This window comes from Mobula hypostoma, chromosome 1 (genome assembly GCF_963921235.1).
Source record: "Mobula hypostoma chromosome 1, sMobHyp1.1, whole genome shotgun sequence".
NCBI lineage: Eukaryota > Metazoa > Chordata > Chondrichthyes > Myliobatiformes > Myliobatidae > Mobula > Mobula hypostoma.
The window spans coordinates 27,673,529-27,694,217 of NC_086097.1; the positions used below are offsets into that span (position 1 = coordinate 27,673,529).

General features: G+C 42.0%; 1 protein-coding gene across 2 annotated transcripts in view; it reads right to left on the minus strand.

Moving 5' to 3' along the window:
* ttc7b (tetratricopeptide repeat domain 7B) overlaps nt 1–20,689 on the minus strand; it is a 477,499-nt gene that overhangs the window by 367,913 nt on the left and 88,897 nt on the right. The window lies entirely within an intron of this gene.

Genomic DNA, 20,689 nt, shown 5'->3' on the forward strand with positions numbered 1-20,689 from the left:
CTACCCTTTCTACCTATGACACCACTTTCAAGGAATTATAGATCTATATTCCCAGATCTTTTTGTTCTACGGGCACCACTCAGTGTCCTACCACTCACGGTGTAAGACCCACCATAGTTGGTCCTCCCAAAGTGCAACAACTCACATATTTCTGCATTAAATTCTATTTGCCATTTTCAGCCTATTCTTCTAGCTGATCCAGATCCACTGCAAGCTTTGATGGTCTTTTTCACTGTCCACTACACTCCCAATCTTGGTGTTATCTGTAAATTTGCTAATCCAGTTTACTACATTATCATCCAGATGATTGATATAGATTATAAACAACAGATTCAGCACCGATCCTTGTGGCACATCACTAGTTCAGGCCATCAGTCAGAGAGGCAACCATCTACAACCACACTCTGACTTCTCCAGCAAAGCCAGTGTCTAATCCAATTTACCTCATCTTGAATGCCAAGTGACTGAACCTTCTTGACCAACCTCCCATGTGGGACCTTGTCAAAGGCTTTGCTAAAGTCCATGTAGATAATATTTACTGCCTTGTCTTCATCAATTTTCCTGGTAACTTCCACAAAAAACTCTATAAGATTGGTTAGACACAACCCACCATGCACAAAGCCATGTTGACTTCCCTAATGAATCACTGTTTATCCAAATACTTATATATCTGGTCCCTTAGACTACCTTCCAATAACTTTCCCACTACTGATGTCAGACTCACCAGCCTATAATTTCCTGGCTTATTCTTAGAGCCTTTCTTAAACAACAGAACAACATTAGCTATCCTCCAGCAACTCACCCCTGGCTAAGGATGTTTTAAATATCTCTGCTGGGGCCCCTGCAATTTCTGCACCAGCCTCCCACAGGGTCTGAGGGTATATATATATATATACACACACACACACACACACACACACACACACACACACACACATATATATATATATATATATATATATGTATATATATATACATATATACACACACACACATACATACATATGTGTGTGTGTGTCCGTCTGTCCGTCTCCTGTGGAAATATAGATGCAAAAATCCATTTAAGATCTCCCCCATCTCTTTCAGTTCCAGGCATAGATTACCACTCTGATCATCCAAAGGAACTATTTTGTCCCTTGCTAACCTTTTGCTCTTAATATATGTGTAGAAGCCCTTTGGATTCTCCTTCACCTTGTCTGCTACCGCAACCTCATTCTTTCTTTTAGCCCTTCCCATTTCCTTCTTAAGTGTTCTCTTTCATTTCTTATATTCTTCAGGAACATACAAACCCTGTACTTTCAAAATTTTACTTTTGAAAGCTTCACACCTTTGCCAGAAAACAAACTGTTCAATCCACATTTGCCAGATCCTTTCTGATACCATCAAAATGGCCTTTCTCCAATTTAGAAACTCAACCAGAGGACCAGGACCAGGCCTATCCTTTTCCAAAATTACCCTGTTGCTAATGGCATCATGATTCAAAGTACATTTATTTTCAAAGAATGTATAAATTATTCAACCTTGAGATTTGTTTGCTTATAGGCAGCCACAAAGCAAAAAAACCAAAAGAACTCAATTTTTTAAAAAGTGTGTTGGAGGTTAAACACTCTCTGCTCAGAGAGAAAGAGAAAAAAACACAAATCATGCAAACAACAGAAGTGAGCAACACTAACAGCATTCAGAGTGCTTAGATACAAATCCCTGGAGCAGCCGGGAGTAGGTCCAAAGCCTGGTATTCAGCTCATCATATCAGTGGGACAAGTTGCCGCAAAGTTCACAGACACAAAGCACAGCAGCTGAGGGCAGTCTCACAGCCCTTAGCGTTGCAGAGAGAGGAGTTCCCAGTTTATCTGGGCCGGTGTATAAAGTGTCTGAACAACGGATCATACCTTGAATTAGGACCTGGGTTACACCATGGTGAATCGCTCCAGGCCTAGATTTTGCTGCCGAAGAAGATGTTTTCAATCTCTTCAAATCTGCTCAACGTCCAGAGCAATCCAACCTCACCTGACTCTCAACACCTTGCCTTTCCAGTCTAGCTGGGCTAGTATTTAAACTGTTCAGTGGATTGTGCCTCACATTATGACCTGGGCCTTGCTGTGGCAAATCACTCCAGGCCTAGAACACACCGCCCAGTGATTCACTTTGGGCCAAGATTTCGCTGCTGAAGAAGCCATTCTCAATCTCTCTAAATCGTCTCGGTGCTTACAGCAATCCACCCTCACAACCGGGTTAGTTGGATGGACATCGGAACTCCTCTGTCTCATCTTTTCCTATCTGAATCATTCGCTCCAACCAGCATGGCTCCAACTCCCAGTGTGTCGATTTTGCAGTGCACCAGAAGGGCACATCTCGCAAATTCACTTTGCCTTCACTCGCCTCTTCATTGTTCACGATGATAGTTTACCATAATATACTTCTTCAAAAAAGTGTTATGAGTTATGTTTTTAATCCAATTTCTTTGCCTTCAAACTACCAGCCAGCTGTCGCATACCTTTGGTAGCGGCATCTTAAACCAGAAGCCAGTTTAATCACTATAATCACTAATGCAAAGTGTTCCCCAACATAAACTTCTGTCACCTGCCCAGTCTCATTCCATAATAATGGGAAATAGTTTCTTCCTTCAGGCCATTAGACTTCTGAACAACCTGCTGTATTGCATTCGAAGTTTCACCAGTTCATTTGTTCCATACCCTACAAATCTTAATTTATGTATTTTACTCTATTTATGCATAATTCACTTGTAGATTTTATCCTTACTTTCCAAGGTTATTGTGTGTTATATCTGTAATATGTGTACTATTGTGCTTTACAAGACATCTTTAAATGTGAAATACATCTAGAGAGTAAGACCATATATTTTGGGTATATATCTCAAGAATGGTTAGAAAGAGATAAATATTTAATGAATGTACTGCTGGTGGGTGGCAAAAAGACCCTTACCAGGAAATGGTTATCACAGGAGAGCCCAACTTTAAATATATGGATGGAAATTACAATGGGCAATTACAAAATGGAGGAGATAACAGCATCTGTTAATTATAAGTTGGAACCATTTTATTCATACTGGAAACAATGGTTTAACTACGTAACACCTCATAGGCCTGATTTTATTCTCACAAGTCAATGAATATGTTGTAAATAAAAGATCACTCCCTACTCTGTACAAAGTTTTCTTTCGATTGTTCTTTCGATTGTTCTTTTCCTCTCCTTTCTGTAAGTGTATACTTCAGATAAATATTATGTGGAGATTTGTGACAAATATGATTATATGATATATATGTACAGTAATACATCTTATAGAAATGTTTGTTTGATGATGAAATCCAATAAAAAATAAATTACAAAAAAAAAGAACTTTCTACAGGGGCACAATTGAGAGCATCCTGACTGGCTGCATCACTGTCTGGTATGGGAACTGCACCTCCCTTAATCGCAGGACTCTGCAGAGAGTGGTGCGGACAGCCCAGCGCATCTGTAGTTATAAACTTCCCATGGTTCAGGACATTTACAAAGAGAGGTGTGTAAAGGGGGCCCTTGGGGCCATTGGACACCCAAGCCATCCCAATCACAATATATTCCAGCTTCTACCATCTGGCAAGTGGCACCACAGCATAAAAGTCAGGACCAACAGGCTCCAGGACAGCTTCTTCCATCAGGCCATCAGACTGATGAGCTCATGCTGACTTGAGTGTACTCTGTATTACATTGACTGTTCTATTTATATAAATTATTACAAATTACTATGATTGCACATTGCACACTTAGATGGGAGATGTAACGTGTATGTGAAGGATGTAAGAAATAAAGTCAATTCAATTCAATTTTGTTTCCCTAACCAGCGAATCCCCAATCACTGCAGCTGGCCTCTTCTCCCCATTCCCTCTGAGCCACAGAGCCAAACTCAGTGCTAGAGACATGACTGCTGTCGCTCTCCTTCGCAAGGTCACCCCCCCCCCAACAGTATCCAAAGTGATATGCCTCTTGTTGAGGGGAGTGGCCATAGGGGTACTCTGCAATGGCTGTCTATTCCCTTTCCCCCTCCTAATGGTCAATCAGTTACCTGTGACCTGCACCTTGGGTGTAACTGCCTCCCTGTACATCCTGTCTATCAACCTCTCAACCTACTGAATAATCTGGAATTTATCTAGTTCCAACTCCAACTCCTTAACAAAGTCCGTTAGACACTGCAGCTGGATGCACTTCTTCTTGGTTTAGTTGTCAGGACAACTGAAGATCATCCTGCCTTCTCATGCCCCACAAGAGAATGCCACTAGGGAGGGAGGGAGAAGATGGCAGCACGACGCAGCGTGCGCGGCCTCTCCGGTGAATGATATTGGTATTTGTCAGTAGGATGCCGTGCACAATTCTGATTTGATGGAGACAGACGTGAGAAGCACAGAGGAACATCTGGAGAAACTTCTGAAATGCCCGGTTCGCTACCGCTGCTACTGTGCGATCGAGAATCTCCAGAGAGGAAGGCCCCAAATCCTCAGCTTTGCCTGTTGCTGGCGGCCGGGGCTGGGGTCGAAGCACTTGGCAGAGATGGTGCTCAGTGCTCGGTGTCGGAGGGCTGGTTGGAGGCTCAAAGTTTTCGAAAGGACTCAGAGTCAGACTGTGGTCGGGTGCTTCCAGGATGCTGCATCAGCAAGTTTGCAGCGCTGGAAGCTCATGGCAGGGAGAGCTTCTCTTCCTTCTACTGTCTGTGTGAGATGATGGGACTTTCGAGAGACTTTGAGACTTTTTTTTACCATGCCCATGGTCTGTTCTTTATCAAATTACGGTATTGCTTGCACTGTTGTAGCTATATGTTATAATTATGTGGTTTTTGTCAGTTTTTCAGTCTTGGTCTGTCTTGTGTTTCTGTGATACCACACTGGAGGAACATTGTATCATTTCTTAATGCATGCATTACTAAATGACAATAATAGAGGATTGTGTGTCCTCATAGTCTAATAATCTAATCTAATCCTGTTTGCCATCCCTACTCCTCTAAATGTACAATAAGAAAAAAAGGATAACTAACAAAAAGAAATCTACAGCTGATGTCTCAATGAGCCAATGCTGCCTCAACACGCCACTCTAACATTGGCTCACTCCCTCAATGGCCTTTCTGCTTAATCCTATCTTTATTTTATTGGACTTTGCCAAGTGCCTAATTACGTTGCAATCCAAAGTCTCCTCAGGAATTGTGGTATGCAAAATGTGACAAGCCATTATCACCTGAATGATTGTATTATGCTGTATATGTTCCAGGACTAACAATCCACAGATTTCAATTATTAATATAAATCTCACCTTGCAGTGGGAGAATTAAAATTCTTGGGTTGCTGAAGAAGGTGGGTCTGGAGACAGTGTAAATATACACGGGGGAGGTACCAATGAATAGGAAAATGAGACTATAAGACAGGAGCAGGATTCGGCCATTTAGCCCATCAAGTCTGCTTCACCATTCCATCATAATTGATTTATTATTTCTCCCAACCTGCAAGTTAACCTTACAGACTCCTGCACAAGGCCTCCCAAGAGCCTTTGCATCTCTGATTTCTGAATTTGCTCCCTATTTAGAAAATAGTCTACACGCTTATTCCTTCTACTAAAGTGCATGACCATACACTTCTCTACGCGGCATTCCATCCGACACTTCTTTACCTAATCTTCTAATCTGTCTAATTTGTAAGCATTAGTAACATTAAGCCTAACACAGGCTAATAACACATCACTTGCTAAAGGAGTTCTTATTATATGTTGTGTTTGATACATATATTGGATACTACAAATTCAATTACAAGAATTTCCACCTGAATTCTTTATGAAGTTTGTTTACAGATTGGAGAATGGCAGACAGTGATGTTTCCCAGGGGTCAGTGCTCTATTAATAGCAGACATGGAGGAGCGAAGTTTCCTAATTTGTGCAGCTTCTTTCCCTTTGCCATTAGATTTCTGAACAATGCATGAACTCATTGACACTTTTTCACACTGCTTTTGCACTAATTATTTTATATACAGGTGTATGGAGTGCCCAGGGAGGGGTAGCACCTCTGGTGAAGGGGCTTATCTTGTCCATTCCGAGGCAGATCACTCACCTTTGGGCCCCACCGGACACACATATATATTGTACATACATACATGCATACAGTACATACACACACACATATATTTCTTACTGTAATTTTTCATGTACTGCTCTGTACTCTGCCACATCAACAAATTTCATGGCATAAATCAGTAATAATAAAGCAGATTCTGATTCTGACATATAAACAGGAGGTGTAGTGAATAATGAGCATAATAATAAACTGCACAACGACATAAGTAGGCTGGAAGAATGGTCAGATGTTGGGAATTAACAGTAACACAGAGAAGTGTCTGTACACCCTTTGGTAGTATAATTTACAATGTAAAATAATAGAATTAAAGCTACCAAAAAAAATCAACTTTTGCCAATCAACTTTCCAGCTCTTGCCTTCATCCCTCCCCCTCCTGTCTTCTCCTATCATTTTGGATCTCCCCCTCACCCTCCCACTTTCAAATCTCTTACTTGCACTTCTTTCAGTTAGTCCTGACGAAGGGTCTCGGCCCCAAAATGTCGACTGTACCTCTTCCTAGAGATGCTGCCTGACCTGCTGCGTTCACCAGCGACTTTGATGTGTGTTACTCCTTACAGACAGCAGCAGGAATTGAACACTGTCAGTGATCAATTCAATGTTGTATTGATCACCATTGCTGTAAACTGATATACTAACCACTATGCTAGCATGCCACCATATTGTAAAACTATACTCACAAGAAAGCTGGGGAATGTCAGAGAGTGGGAGGTCCATGGAACTCACAGCCGGGGTGTGGGGTGGGGCAGGTGGTATAGGCAGATATATTAGGGACATTTAAAATACTCTCAGATAGCCATGTGAATGAGAGAAAAATATGGAAGGCTCTGCGTCAGGGAAGGGCTAGATTGATCTTACAGTAGGTTCCTAGGTCAGTACAACATCATTCTATGTTCCAGATAATCTGACATACTGCTGATTTCTCCCCTCTACTATAGTTGCTGTCTGAACATAATTGTCTTCATAAATATATCACACTACATTATTAAGCATTAACTGTTAACAATAAACCTAACACAGGATAATAACACATATACTAAAGGAGTTATGATTATATGTTGTGTTTGGTACATTATTAGATGCCACAAATTCAATTACAAGAATTTCCACTTGAATTCTTTATAAAGGCTCTCTATCTTTCATCCTGTCTTGCATCCTGTTGTCCATCTGTCTCAGCGTAGATACCAAGCCTCCACTCTCCTCTGTCCTGCCATCCTTCTGAAGTCACTGTGACACCATAACTGACTGTCCCTCTTTGCACTGTCTCCCATGTTTGCAATTCTATCATGATTACAATCCTGTCAAACCCTGGCTGCACTATTTTGGCGTAGATCAGGAAGTCTACACTTACTGTGACATCTGTCACATGTCCAGAATCTCTGAACTGCCTTCACATTGTAAGACAGTTCTTTTCAAGCATCCAGCTCCTTTGCTTAGTTCAGGCCTTTCAGTAGTGCCATTAACAACAAAAGCTTTGTAGACCTTGAGCTCCTTCCCATACCTCAACACAGTCACATCTGCTGGAGCAGTACCTTGTGCAAGATTTTTGAGATGCTACCTTTTACACCATCCTGACCTACTGCATTCCTCTACACTGATTTGTATTCATCACTTGGGTGTGGAGAAGATGATTATGCCGCTACCTCCGTTCTGCAGCCCTACTTCCAAACTGTGCTGAGTGATGCTTTCACTTTCTGAAGTGCTGGCTTATATTCTGCTGGTCCTCTTTGTTAGATTCGGGTGTAAAATTGTACTTTACCTTTCTACAGAAAAAGGTGGATACAGCCCAATCCATCATAGGAAAAGCTCTCCCCACCAATGAGCACGTTTGCATGGAGCGCCTTTACAAGAAAGGAGCATCCATCAACTAGGATCCCCACCATCCAGACCATGCTCTCTACTTGCTATTACCATTAGAAAGGAGGTACAAGAGCCTTAGGTCCCACACCACCAGATTCAGGAATAGTTATAACCCTACAACCACTGGGTTCCTGAACCTGGGTGGATAACTTCACTCACCACAACTTTGAACTCTGAACTGATTCCTACAGGCTTTCAAAGACTCCACAAACTTATGGTCTCAGTATTATTTATTTTTTATTTGTGCAATTTGTCTTCTTTTGCACATTGGTTGTTTGTCAGTCTTTATGTACAGTTTTTCTTAAATTCTATTGTATTTCTTTATTTTCCTGTAATCGTCTGGAAGAAAATGAATCTCAAGGTAGTATACGGTAACATACAGGTATTTTGACAATAAATTTACTTTCACTTTGACTTCTTTTCACATGATTGCTTGTATTTTTATCTAAATTGTTCAGTGAATTTTCCAGTACAGGCCTATCCAGTATATTTCTGTAGTTTTCCAGAAGCTACTCAGTTTTCTGTAGCAGGAAAATGCCAATTGAATCTGGCTATTTTATAGGTTAGTTGTTGTCACTGGAATTTTTGTTATCTCTAGTCTGAGAATGAGATGACCACTGATACTTTTTCATTTTTCATTTGTCCTTCTTTCTTTGTTCTTATAACACAATAAAATTGCTTAGCAATAAGTTTTATACCTCATTCTTAACTTCCAAGCAATTTTTGGAACACAAAAGCATCACGATCTAACACCTTCAATATTAACTCCAGTATTTTAAATAGCTTTCATTGAATTTTTCTATTTGCCATCCTGTAATGTGAGTGATCCATAGTAGAATGGAAAAGCAATAACAGAACACAGAGAAAGTGCAGTGTAAGCAGACAATAAAGTCCATAACCATAACAAGTTAAATTTTGGGGTCAAGGATCCATCTCATCATTTAAGAGGCCTTGTTGAATAGTTTTATAAAACAGGTTAGAAGCTGTCTTTGACCCTGGGGTGGTACGTGCTCTCAGGCTTTTGTAACTTCTGCCCAAAGGGAGAGGGGAAAAGAGAGAACTTCCAGAGTAGGAGGGCTTTTCATGCTAGCTGCTTTTCTCAGGGAGCAAGTAAAATATAGGTAGTCAATGGACAGGAGGTTTGTGTCCAGAGCTGTGTCCACGTCTTTCTATAGTTTGCTGAACCTTGAGGTGTGGGTTTTTAGGCTCCTGCACCTCTTGATGACAGCGGTGAGAAGGGCAACGCTCATATGGTGGGAGTCCTTAATGATAGATGTTGCCTTCCTGAGACATCACATCTTGTAGATGTCCTCGATGGTGGGGAGAGCTGTACTTGGGACAGAACTGGACTTTTTGTATAGGAGTTTCTATACCAGGCCATGATGCAACCAGTCAGAATGCTTTACATGGTACATCTGTAGAAGTATGTCAAAGTCTCTGAAGATATGCCAAATCTGCTTAAACTTCTCAGAAATAGAGCCATTGACACGCCTTCTCTGTGGTTAAAGATTAAGGAATGATTTAATGCAAGCCACTCAAAATACAGTGCTTAAGATTGAGTAACTATAGAGAAACTGTATCCAGAAAGGATCAGTAACCAAGGAAACAGGTTTACAGTGATTGGCAAATGAGACAGAGATGACAGTAGGAAACTTTTTTTTTACATAGCAGTTAGTTGTGATCTGGAACACACTGACGCAAAGGATGGTGAACACAGATTCGCAAGTAGTTAGGAGAAGGTACTGGCAAATACATTGAAGGAAAAAAAGAATGTATGAGGTTTTGTGGATGGAGTTGAACTTGATTGATCCAACTGACAAACAGCATGCCTCTTGGCCACATCATTCTATGATTCCATCTCATTCCACTCACTTAGGCCAGTGTCAAAGTCAAAGTAAATGTATTATCAAAAAACGTATATGATACGTTTACCATATACTACCTTGAAATTTATTTTCTTGCAGGCATTTACAAGAAAATAAATAGAGTTTATGAAAAAACTATACATAAACAAACTCTGACAAATAACCAATGTGCAAAAGAAGAGAACTCGAGCAAATAATATAAAAAGTAAATAGACATTATTGAGAACATAATTATAGTCATTGAAAGTGAGTCTATAGTTTGGAGCACAAAAATCTGCAGATGTTAGAAATCCAAGCAACACATACAAAATGCTGGAGAAACTCAGCAGGCCAGGTAGTATCTATGGAAAAGAACAAACAGATGATGTTTCAGGCTGAGATCCTTCATCCGGATTGGAAAAAAAGATGAGTATGGCCTGGATGACAGGGGTCCTTGACGATGGATTCTGCTTTCCTGTAGTAGCGCCCCTGGTAAATGCACTCAGTAGTGGAGAAGGTTTTGCTTGTGATGTTCTGAACCATTTCCACCACTTTTTGTAGACCCAGGCTACCCAGAGTGTGCAGTACTTTCCTGTCTAGGACTTCTGAAGTCTGTGCAAGTCAGCAATGAGAACAGTTGCTCACACAGATTTTTTTTTTCTCCAAAAATACTTTATTCGGAAGTATTACAAAATAAAGTTATATACATATTAAAAAAACATTCGTTGACCCTGAGTTCTTATTCAATAAATAAAGTTATTTTCAATAAAATTATGCGTTGACTCTCTGTTCATATACAAATGAAAGATGTTTACAATAAATCATTCATTTACTCTCAACCCTTGGTCAAGAGTTAAGACTTATTTACAATAAAATTATCAACAATAAAGGCAGGTATTGGCTCTAATTCCTTTTCCAAATTAACAATTCCACCCACTCCTAGGGCACCATGTTGATTATCTGTCCACACCACTGATGAGGGTTATTCTCCTGCCACCCGACCCCTCCGACTCCCACGGGTGATGAACCTTAAACTGTGGTCCTTCCCCACCGGGCCTTCACGGTGGCCGCACCAAGCTTGAGTGCATCCCTCAGCACGTACTCCTGCAGGCGAGAGTGAGCCAGTCAGCAGTATTCAGTCATGGACATCTCCATGTGCTGGCAGACCACCAAGTTTCGGGCAGACCAAAGCGCGTCTTTCACCGAATTGATGATCTGCCAGCAGCACCGCATGTTTGTCTCTGTGTGCGTCCCCGGGAACAGCCCGTAGATCACGGAGTCCTTGGTAATGCAGCTGCTGGGCATGAATCTTTGCACTGTCCCCTCCATTCTCCTCCACACCTTCTTTGAGAACCCACAGTGTGCAAAGAGGTGAGCCACCGACTCCACCCCATTACAGTCCTCCCGTGGGCAGTGGGGTGCGGAGACGATATTCCGAGCGTACAGGAGGGATCTGACTGGGAGGGCCCCTCTTACCGCCAGCCAGGCGAGATCTTTGTGCCTGTTGGTGAGGTCTGGCGATGAGGCATTTTGCCAGATGAACTGGATGGTCTGCTCAGGGAATAGATCTACAGTAAGCCAGGTGCAAAGCAACACAGTCCCACCAGTGGATGAAGCCATTTGTGGTGACAACAGCATTGAAAAACAAATGCATTGTGAGGCACTTCCTCCAGAAACTTTGCTCATGGGTTGTCATGGATACAGAGCTGTTAACTGCCGTGAGGTATTTGAATTTTTTAGTAGCAAACCACAGTTAAATGCTCTTTTGGCTTCTAGCACAGAAGACTAGACTAAAAAAAATACCCATTTCTGTTTAGTCATACATTTTGATTCCTTATTTTGTTTCCATAGTAACGGCTTGGATTTCATTTCAAACCAATTCACAGCTTCCTCAAAAATGAATCTGAAGTCACTCTTGCAACTTTCAGGAGCACCATTAATTATTGTTCAAGGAGCTCTCAAGCTGTTTACAGTTGTGCAGTCCCTAGTAACAGTTAAAAAGTTCAGAGAAGTGGGAAGAAAAGATAAAGATTGGCTTTAATTAGACACATAGAGTACAACAACATAGCTACAGGCCCTTTGGCCCATCTAGTCCATGCTGAGCAGCTTAGTCTCATCGACCCACAGCTAGACCAAAGCCCTCTATACTCCTCCCATCCAGCTACCCATCCAAACTTCTCTGAACACTTCCAGCACTTCCGCTGGCTGCTCGTTCCACACTCTGACTACCCTCTAACCCTCTAAGTGGAGAAGATCCCCATCAGGTTCTCCTTAAACATTTGTTACACGTATGTTGAAACATAATGCATGGGTTGTGTCAAGGATGTGCCAGGGCAGCCTGCAAGTGTCACCATATTTCCGGTCCCAACATAGCATGCCCACAACTTACTAACTATAATCCATACATCTTCGGAGTGTGGGAGGAAGCTGGAGCACATGGAGAAACCCCACACAGTCACGGGGGAAAACGCATAAGCTCCCTACAGGCAGCAGCGATAATTGTGTTACAAAGTGTTACGCTAAACACTACACTACAATGCCGCCCAATGAAATCAATGTAGGGAGGTTCATGTTTGGGAAGAGAGAAATGGAAAGGTTTAAAGAAAGAGAAGCAAAGTGCCAGATCAGAACTGTTGATCATAGAAAGAGTTCCAGAACAAAGATGAAGATTTTTATATATTGGTAAAAGAACTAACTATGGTCAGGAAAAAAGTTAGTAGTACAATTCAGCATATTGCAAGAAAATCTAGTTTAGAAATTATAGGAATTTATGGCACAAAGTCAATACAGCTGATTGCGTTCATGCCAGTCAGAAATCTACTCCCCCAGCTCCCATTGCCCTGCCAGTTCTGCTCCTCAAGTGGTCATCCATGTGCTTTGTAAATGTGGTGAGGATTTTGCCGATAGCTTGGAAGAAGCCTTTGAAAGGAAGCTCTCCAAGTACGCAGGACTGGTCAGCAACTGTCAGCAGGCTGGATGGAGAGTGAGGTGTCTCCCAGTGGAGGTTGGTTGCAGGGGATTCGTAGCCCGCTCCTTAGTTAGAGCCTTCAGCAATTTGGGCATCGAGGGAGAGAGGAAGAGGAGAGCCATCCGCAGTACCACCGATGCGGCAGAGAGGGCCTCAAGATGGCTGTGGCTCAAAAGAGGGGAGCCATGGAGTCATAAGTAGCTAGCCATCTGGACACAAGCTGGGGTCTGATCAGCCCTGGCTGGGTCACCTGGAGGAGGTTGTATGAAGTTGAAAGACCCGAAACACCCGATGATTCCAGGAACATCACTGAAGATGTGTCCAGAAGCATCAATAGATGTATGTACACAGCCTCCACCAATCTTTCAGGCAATCAGCACGTCCCACATCCCCATCACGTGTTGAATGAAGTAACTTCTCAGCTGCACTGACCGATTAACTTAAATCTATGAATGCCTACAAAAAACGGTGATAATCCTCAATGAAATAATCCCCTTTGACACCCTTTACTCCAAATAACCCCTAGTTTAGACCGTTTTTCCTCATGACTATAAAACTCCAGCTCTGCCACTATCTTTGTAAATCTCCTCTGCTCCACTTCCTATTGTGTGGTGACCAGAATTATTTGATAAAGAGCAGACCATGGGCACGGTAAAAAAAAGTCTCAAAGTCCCGATCGACTCATCATCTCACACAGACGGTAGAAGGGAGAAACTCTCCCTGCCATGAACCTCCAAGCGCCGCAAACTTGCCAACGCAGCACCACTGTAAGCACCCGACCGCAGCGGACTCTGAGTCCGTCCAAAAACTTCGAGCCTCCAACCAGCCCTTCGACACCGAGCACCAAGCACCATCCTCTGCCGAGCGCTTCAACCCCAGCTCCGGCCACCGAGCAACAAGCAAAGCTGAGGACTCGGGGCCTTCCCCTCCGGAGATTTCGGACCACACAGTAGCAGCAGCAGCGAAGCAGGCATTTCAGAAGTTTCACCAGATGTTCCTCCGTGCTCTCACGTCCGTCTCCATCAAATTAGGATTGTGCACGGCACCCTACTTGACAAATAACAGACATCACCACCGGAATGGCCGCTGCGAGCTGCGTCGCGCCGCCATCTTCTCTCCTCTCACGTTAGTTAATTTTGTATACTTCTATTAAAACTCCTGCATCTTCAGAGATTTGTAGGCAAGCACAATATGTTCTTCACATGTCTTAGTATACTACTATTTATTGTACATTCCTTTACTTTGTTTGTACTCTCCAAAGGTGCCCTCTCATACTTCTTCCTTTTGAATTCCATGAGCCACCCACCAACCAATCAGTTAATGTCTTCCCAAAGCTTAGGAATTTCTTCTTGTGTCTCAACCACATTCCCAATTTTGGTATTCCCAACAATGGTAATTTTCCTAATTGTGACCCCCACATTTAAGTCCAAATCATCTGGATGCAACAAGAAGACTAATGGGTCTGATACTGACACCAGTGGAGCCCAATCGCATCTATAATATCCCAGTCAGTAAAATTCTTGCTCCTTTTGTCCCGAACCAATGTCATTCCATTTTGCTAATGTCCTTGGGTCTTGTGGGCTTTTACTTTCTTGATCAGTCTCCCATGCCATATCAAATACCTTGCTAATTTTGATGTACTTGACATTATATGCACTACCCCCATGATATGTCATGCCACAGTTCAAGTTAGGTAATCGAACAGAACCTTCCCTTAACAAATCCTTGTTGACTGTCCTTGTTTAATCTTTCTGAAGCAAATAAAAAGCTGATGCTGGAAATCTGAAACTAACATGGAAAATGCAGAAATAGTCAGCAGGTCAGAATCAGAATCAGATTTGATATCATTGGCATATGTCATGAAATCTGTTAACTTAGCAGCAGCAGTACAATGCAATACATATAGAAAAAATAAGTAAATCAATTACAGTAAGTCTATATGTATATTAAATAGTTAAATAAAATAAGTGCAAAAACAAAAGTAATATTTTAAAAAGTGAGGTAGTGTCCATGGGTTCAATATCCATCTAAGAATCAGATGGCAGAGGGGAAGAAGCTGTTCCTGAATCGCTGAGTGTGTGCCTTCAGGCTCTGTACCTCAATCCTGACAGTAACAGTGAGGAAAGGCATCAGTGCAGCATCACGGCAGGTCAGGCAGCATCAGTGCAGAATGAAATAGGATTAAAGTTTGAAATCAATGAGCCTTCTTCAGAACCAAATCCTCTATCCTCATTCATACACCCTGTTACACCCTCTTGTAATTCAACTTGGTTATGCATATGATCTTGTTTTAACAAGTCTATGTTGACAAGGGTCATACACCTGAGACAATCTCAAAGAAGACACATCAGTGGATCTACTTCATTAGGAGTTTGAGGGATTTGGTATCTCACCAAAGACTCAGGCAAACTTCTACAGATGTACAGTGGAGAGTATGCTGACTGGTATGGAGGCTCAAATACACGGGATCGTATAAGACTGCAGAAGGTTCAGAGGGTTGTAAACTCAGCCAGCTCCATCTGGGCATTAGCCTCACCACCATCAAGGTGATGCATCAAGAAGGCGGTATCCATCACTGAGTATCCTCATCATAAGAGATGTGCACACTTCACTGGGGAGAAGATACAGGAGCCTGAAGACCCACACTCAACAATTCAGGAACAGCTTTTTCTGCCCCGCTATCAGATTTCTGAATGATCAGTGAACATTACCTAGCTATTCCTCTTTTGCAATATTTATTTTTCAATCTTACAGTAACTTTTATAACTTGCACTGTACTGCTGCTGCAACCTTCATGACATATGCCAGTGATAATAAAGCTGATTCTGATTCTTCGAATTCTCTCTCTACGTATGCTGCCTGATCTAACTAAGTATTCCCTCATTTATCTTCTAGTCCCTTAAATATATTACCTGGATATTTTTTTCTCTAACAATTTGCCCACTAATTATGACAAATTGACCATAAGACCAGAAGACAAAGGAGCAGAAATGGGCCATTCAGCCCATCGAGTCTGCTCTATCATTCCATTGTGGCTGATTTATTATCCCACTCAACCCCATTATCCTACCTTCTCCCCATAAGCTTTGATGCCCTTACTACTCAAGAAGCTACCAACCTTCACTTTAAATATACTTAATGACATAGCCTGCACAGCTATCTGTGGCAATGAATCCTACTGATTCACTGGCCCCCGGCTAAAGAAATTCCTCTGTTTTAAGGAGATGTCTTCGTATTCTGAGGCTGTACCATGTGGTCCTAAACTCCTCCACTATAGGAAGCATCCTCTGCAGATCCAATCTATCAAGGCCTCTCAATATTTGGTAGATTACATTGAGATCACCCCAGTTTTTCTAAATTCCAGCAAGTACAGACCCAGAGCTATCAAACACTCATCATATGTTATTCCTTTCATCCCGGGATCAGTCTAACGAACCTCCTCTGGATCCTCTCCAATGTCAGCACATCCTTTCTTACATAAGAGGTCTTTATTAGATAAGATAATAACCTGCTTTGCCGAAACTCAGCCTATCTGTTTATCAGCATCCTCTCAATTCACTGACACCATTCTAATAGCCAGAGCACATTACAAGGTTGTACTCAGTCTCTATTGCTTCTCACTTGCTTTGAATAAGTGCCTGGCAATTCATCCACTTAAAGATCCAAGACCTCTGAATGTATCTTGCCTTTATGTCCAGCATTTCAATGTTTTCTCGAATGATTAACTTGCAGGTTGAGTTGATAAGAAGGAAGGCAGGAGATTGGGGTACATTATCTGCCTCTACCAAGAAGACAAAAGCAAAAATATGCATTGAGAATGGTAAGATCTCTAGGGTTGTGACCTCAGGGTTATTACCCTTGCCACATGGTAGTGAGGCCAGAAATAGAAAGATAATATTGATAGGGTCTTTTAAGAGACTCCTGGATGGCTACATGGAGCTCAGAAAAATAGAGGGCTATGGATAAAGCGCAGGTGGTTCTAAGGTAGGGGCATGATTGGCACAGCTTTGTGGGCTGAAGGGCCTGTATTGTGCTGTATGTTTCTATGATTCTATATACAGTTTAACATGTGGCTAAGGAGATGGTGCAGGAGGGAGGGCTTCAGATTTTTGGATTATTGGGCTCACTTCTAAAGATGGGACCTGTACAGGCAGGCTAGCTTGCACCTGAACTGGAAGGGAACTAATATCTTTGTAGGAAGGTTTGCTAGTGTTGTACAGAAAGGCTTAAATTAGAGTTCTGGTGGGGGGGGGGGGGAACCAGAGCACCAGAACAGATCATAAGACCTAAGACATAGAAGCAGAATTAGGCCATTCAGCCCATCGAGTCTGCTCTGCCATTCCATCATGGCTGATCTTGGATCCACACAACCTCATACTCCTGTCTTCTCACCATAACCTTTGAATTCCCGTCCAAACAAGAAACTATCAATTTTCGCTTTAAATATACCCAAGGTCTTGGCCTCCACAGCTGTCACAGCAGAGCATTCCACAGATTCACTACTCTCTGGCTATAAAAGTTCCTCCTTAACTCTGTTCTAAAGGGTTGCCATTCAATTTTGAGGCTGTGCCCTCAAGTTCTGGACACTCCCACCATAGGAAGCATCCTCTCCACATCCACCCTATCTAGTCCTTTCAACATTCTGTAGATTTCAATGAGATCCCCCCACAACATTCTTCTAAATTCCAGTGAGTACAGGCCTAAAGCTGCCAAATGCTCCTCATATGTAAATCACTTCATTCCCAGAACCATCCTTGAGAACCTCCTCTGGACTCTCTCCAATGGCAACATATCCTTTCTGAGATATGTGGCCCAGAACTGTTGACAATACTCCAAGTGCAGCCTGACTACTGTCTTAAAAAGACCCAGCATTATCTCCTTGTTTTTATATTCTATTTCCTTTGAAATAAATGCCAACATTCCATTTGCCCTCTTCACCACAGACTCAACCTGTAAATTAACCTTCTGGGAGTCTTGCAGAAGTCCTCTGATGTTTCAATTTTCTGCCCCTTCAGATAATAGTCTGCACTATTGCTCCTTTTACCAACATGTATTATCATTCATTTCCCAACACTGTATTCCATCTGCCACTTTTTTGCCTATTCTTCCAATTTGTCTAAGTCCTTCTACAATCGCATTGCTTCCTCAGCACTACCTACCCCTCCACCTATCATATCTTTCGCAAACTTTGCCACAAAGCCATCAATTCCACTATCTAAATTATTGATAAACAACGTGAAAAGTAACTGTCCCAGTATTAACCCCTGAAGAACACCACCAGTCACTGGCAGCCAACCAGAAAAGGCCCCCTTTATTCCCACTCACTGTTCCTGCTTATAAACCATTCCTCCATCCATGCCAGTATCTTTCCTGTAATACCATGGGATTTTATCTTGTTAAGCAGCTTCATGTGTGGCACCTTATCAAATGCCTTCTGAAAATACAAGCTAGTAGAGTGGATATGGGGAAAGATGTTCTTAAGTCTACAGACAAAGTTAGGAATTAAAAGGTTGAGCACGGTGGGATTAATGTTTTGAGTTTTGTATATTTCAATGCAAGGAATATTACACGAAAGGCAGAAGAGATTCATGGATCACCAAATGGAATTATAACAATATAGCCATTAGTAGATGCTGGTTGCGGGATGGGGGCGGGGGGAGACGCCAGCATCTGCAGATTTTCTCTTGTTTGTGATTGTAGCCATTAGTGCAACTTGGTTGCAGAAGGGACAGGACTGTCAGCTCAGTGTTCTGGGTTTCTGTTGTTTTAGATGTGATAGAGCAGGAGGGGTTAAAGGGTGAGGGGTGGCATTACTAGTCAGGGAAAATGTCACAGCAGTGCTCAGACGACAGGCTGGAGTGCTCATCTACTGAGGCTATATGGTAGAACTGAGGAATAAGAAAGGGATGACTACGTTAATGGGAATATATTATAGACCACCAAATAGTCAGCAGGACTTAGAGCAGCAACCCTGTAGAGAGATTTCAGACTGTTACAGGGAACATAAGGTTGTGCTAGTGGGTGATATTAATTTTCACATATTGACTGGAACTCCAATACTGTAAAGGGCTGGATAGGATAGAGTTTGTCAAATGTACTCAGGGAAGTTTTCTTAATCAATACATAGAGGTCCCAACTACAGGGAGTGTGATGCTAGACCTACTTACTAGATAGTTTGGATTGGGACAGGTTTGTTTTGCCAAAGGTATGCTTGGTAAGTGGGGACGTTCAAAAGTGAAATTTTGAGAGTACAGAGTTTGTATGTTTCTGTCAGAATAAAAGGCAATTATAACAGATTTAAGGAACCTTGATTTTTGAGAGATATTGAGGCCCTGTTTAAGAAGAAGGGGGAGGTACTGTATATAGCAGGTCTAGCAGGAAGGAACAAATGAGGCACACGAGGAGTGTAAGAGATTCATGTGAAAACTTAAGTAGGAAGGCGAACAAAAGGCATGAGGTTGCTCTAGCAGACAAATGAAGGAGAATCCCAAAGGCTTCTACCGATATATTGATGGCAAAAGATTGGCAAGGGGCATTGGTTCTCTTGATGATCAGAGTGGTTACCTATGTGTGGAGCTGAAAGAGACAGGGGAGATCTTAAATGGATTTCTTGCATATGTATTTACTCAGGAAATGTACCCAATGTTTATAGAAGTGAGGCAAAACAGCAGTGAGGTCATGTACTGTATAAAGAATACAGGGGAGGAAGTATTTGCTGTCTTGAGGCAAATTAGGGCCTGACAACGTGTTCCCTTGGACTTGTTGGAGGCTAGTGCAGAATTGCAAAGGCCCTAGCAGAGGTACTTAAATCATCCTTAGCCATGGCTGAAACGCCAGGTGATCTGACCAGAAGCCCTGGAAGAACCATGAGATCCACACAATCAGTCTGGCAACCAAGTACGATACAAGACGTCCAGGTACGATCTCCAGAAAGCCATCTGGACCAAATTTGTATCAATAAAGGATGCTTGACCTCAGTGGCAGGGCTTGAATGCTTTACCTCTTACAAAGTGAAACCAAGCAACAATTCTGTGGATTGGCTGTTTGCTTTTCTTATATTATTTGCACAATTTGTTCTTTCTTATCATACATGGATGCATGACTGTCTTTGTGGTGCGGGGTTTTTCACAAATTCTATTGTGTTTCTTTGTTTTGTAGCTGCCCACAAGAAGATGAATCTCAAGGTTGTATATGGTATACATACTTCGGTAATAAATGTACTTTGAACTTTAAAAGAGTGCAGAGAAAATTTACAAGATGTTGCCAGGACTTGAGGACATGAGTTATAGGGAAAGGTTGAATAGATTAGAACTTTAGTGCCTAGAAAATAGGAGAATGAGGGGTGATTTGATAGAGGTGTACAAAATTGTGAGGGGTAAAGACAGGGCAACTGCAAGCACACTTTTTCCACTGAAGTTGGGTGATACTAGATGAGAGGTCATGGGTTAAGGGTGAAAAGTGAACTGTTCACAGGTGAGACCTCTTTACTCAGAGGGTGATGAGAACGTGGAAGAAGCTGCCAGTGGAGTGGTAGATTTGAGTTTAATTTCAAGAGAAATCTCAATAGATACATGGATCGAAGGGGTGTGGAGGGCTATGGTCCAGGTGCAGGTTGTTGGGTCTCGACAGATTAATCTTTCGGCAGAGATTATATAGGCCAAAGGGTCTGTTTCTATGCTGTAGTATTCTATGACTCTATCCCCTCCAACCTTATCTTTTAATGGGCACATACTAGTTTCTACTACTATGATCCTCCACTATGAGAGTAGCTATTTCTGATCCACATTTTGATAAATTATGTATCAGCTTAGCAAAGCTGCCTTTGCCAAATTCACAATTCTTATTCTCAATCTTCGTCTTTTCCCATAACAAAACAAAACGCAACTCAACCCATCACTGAGACACGGCTA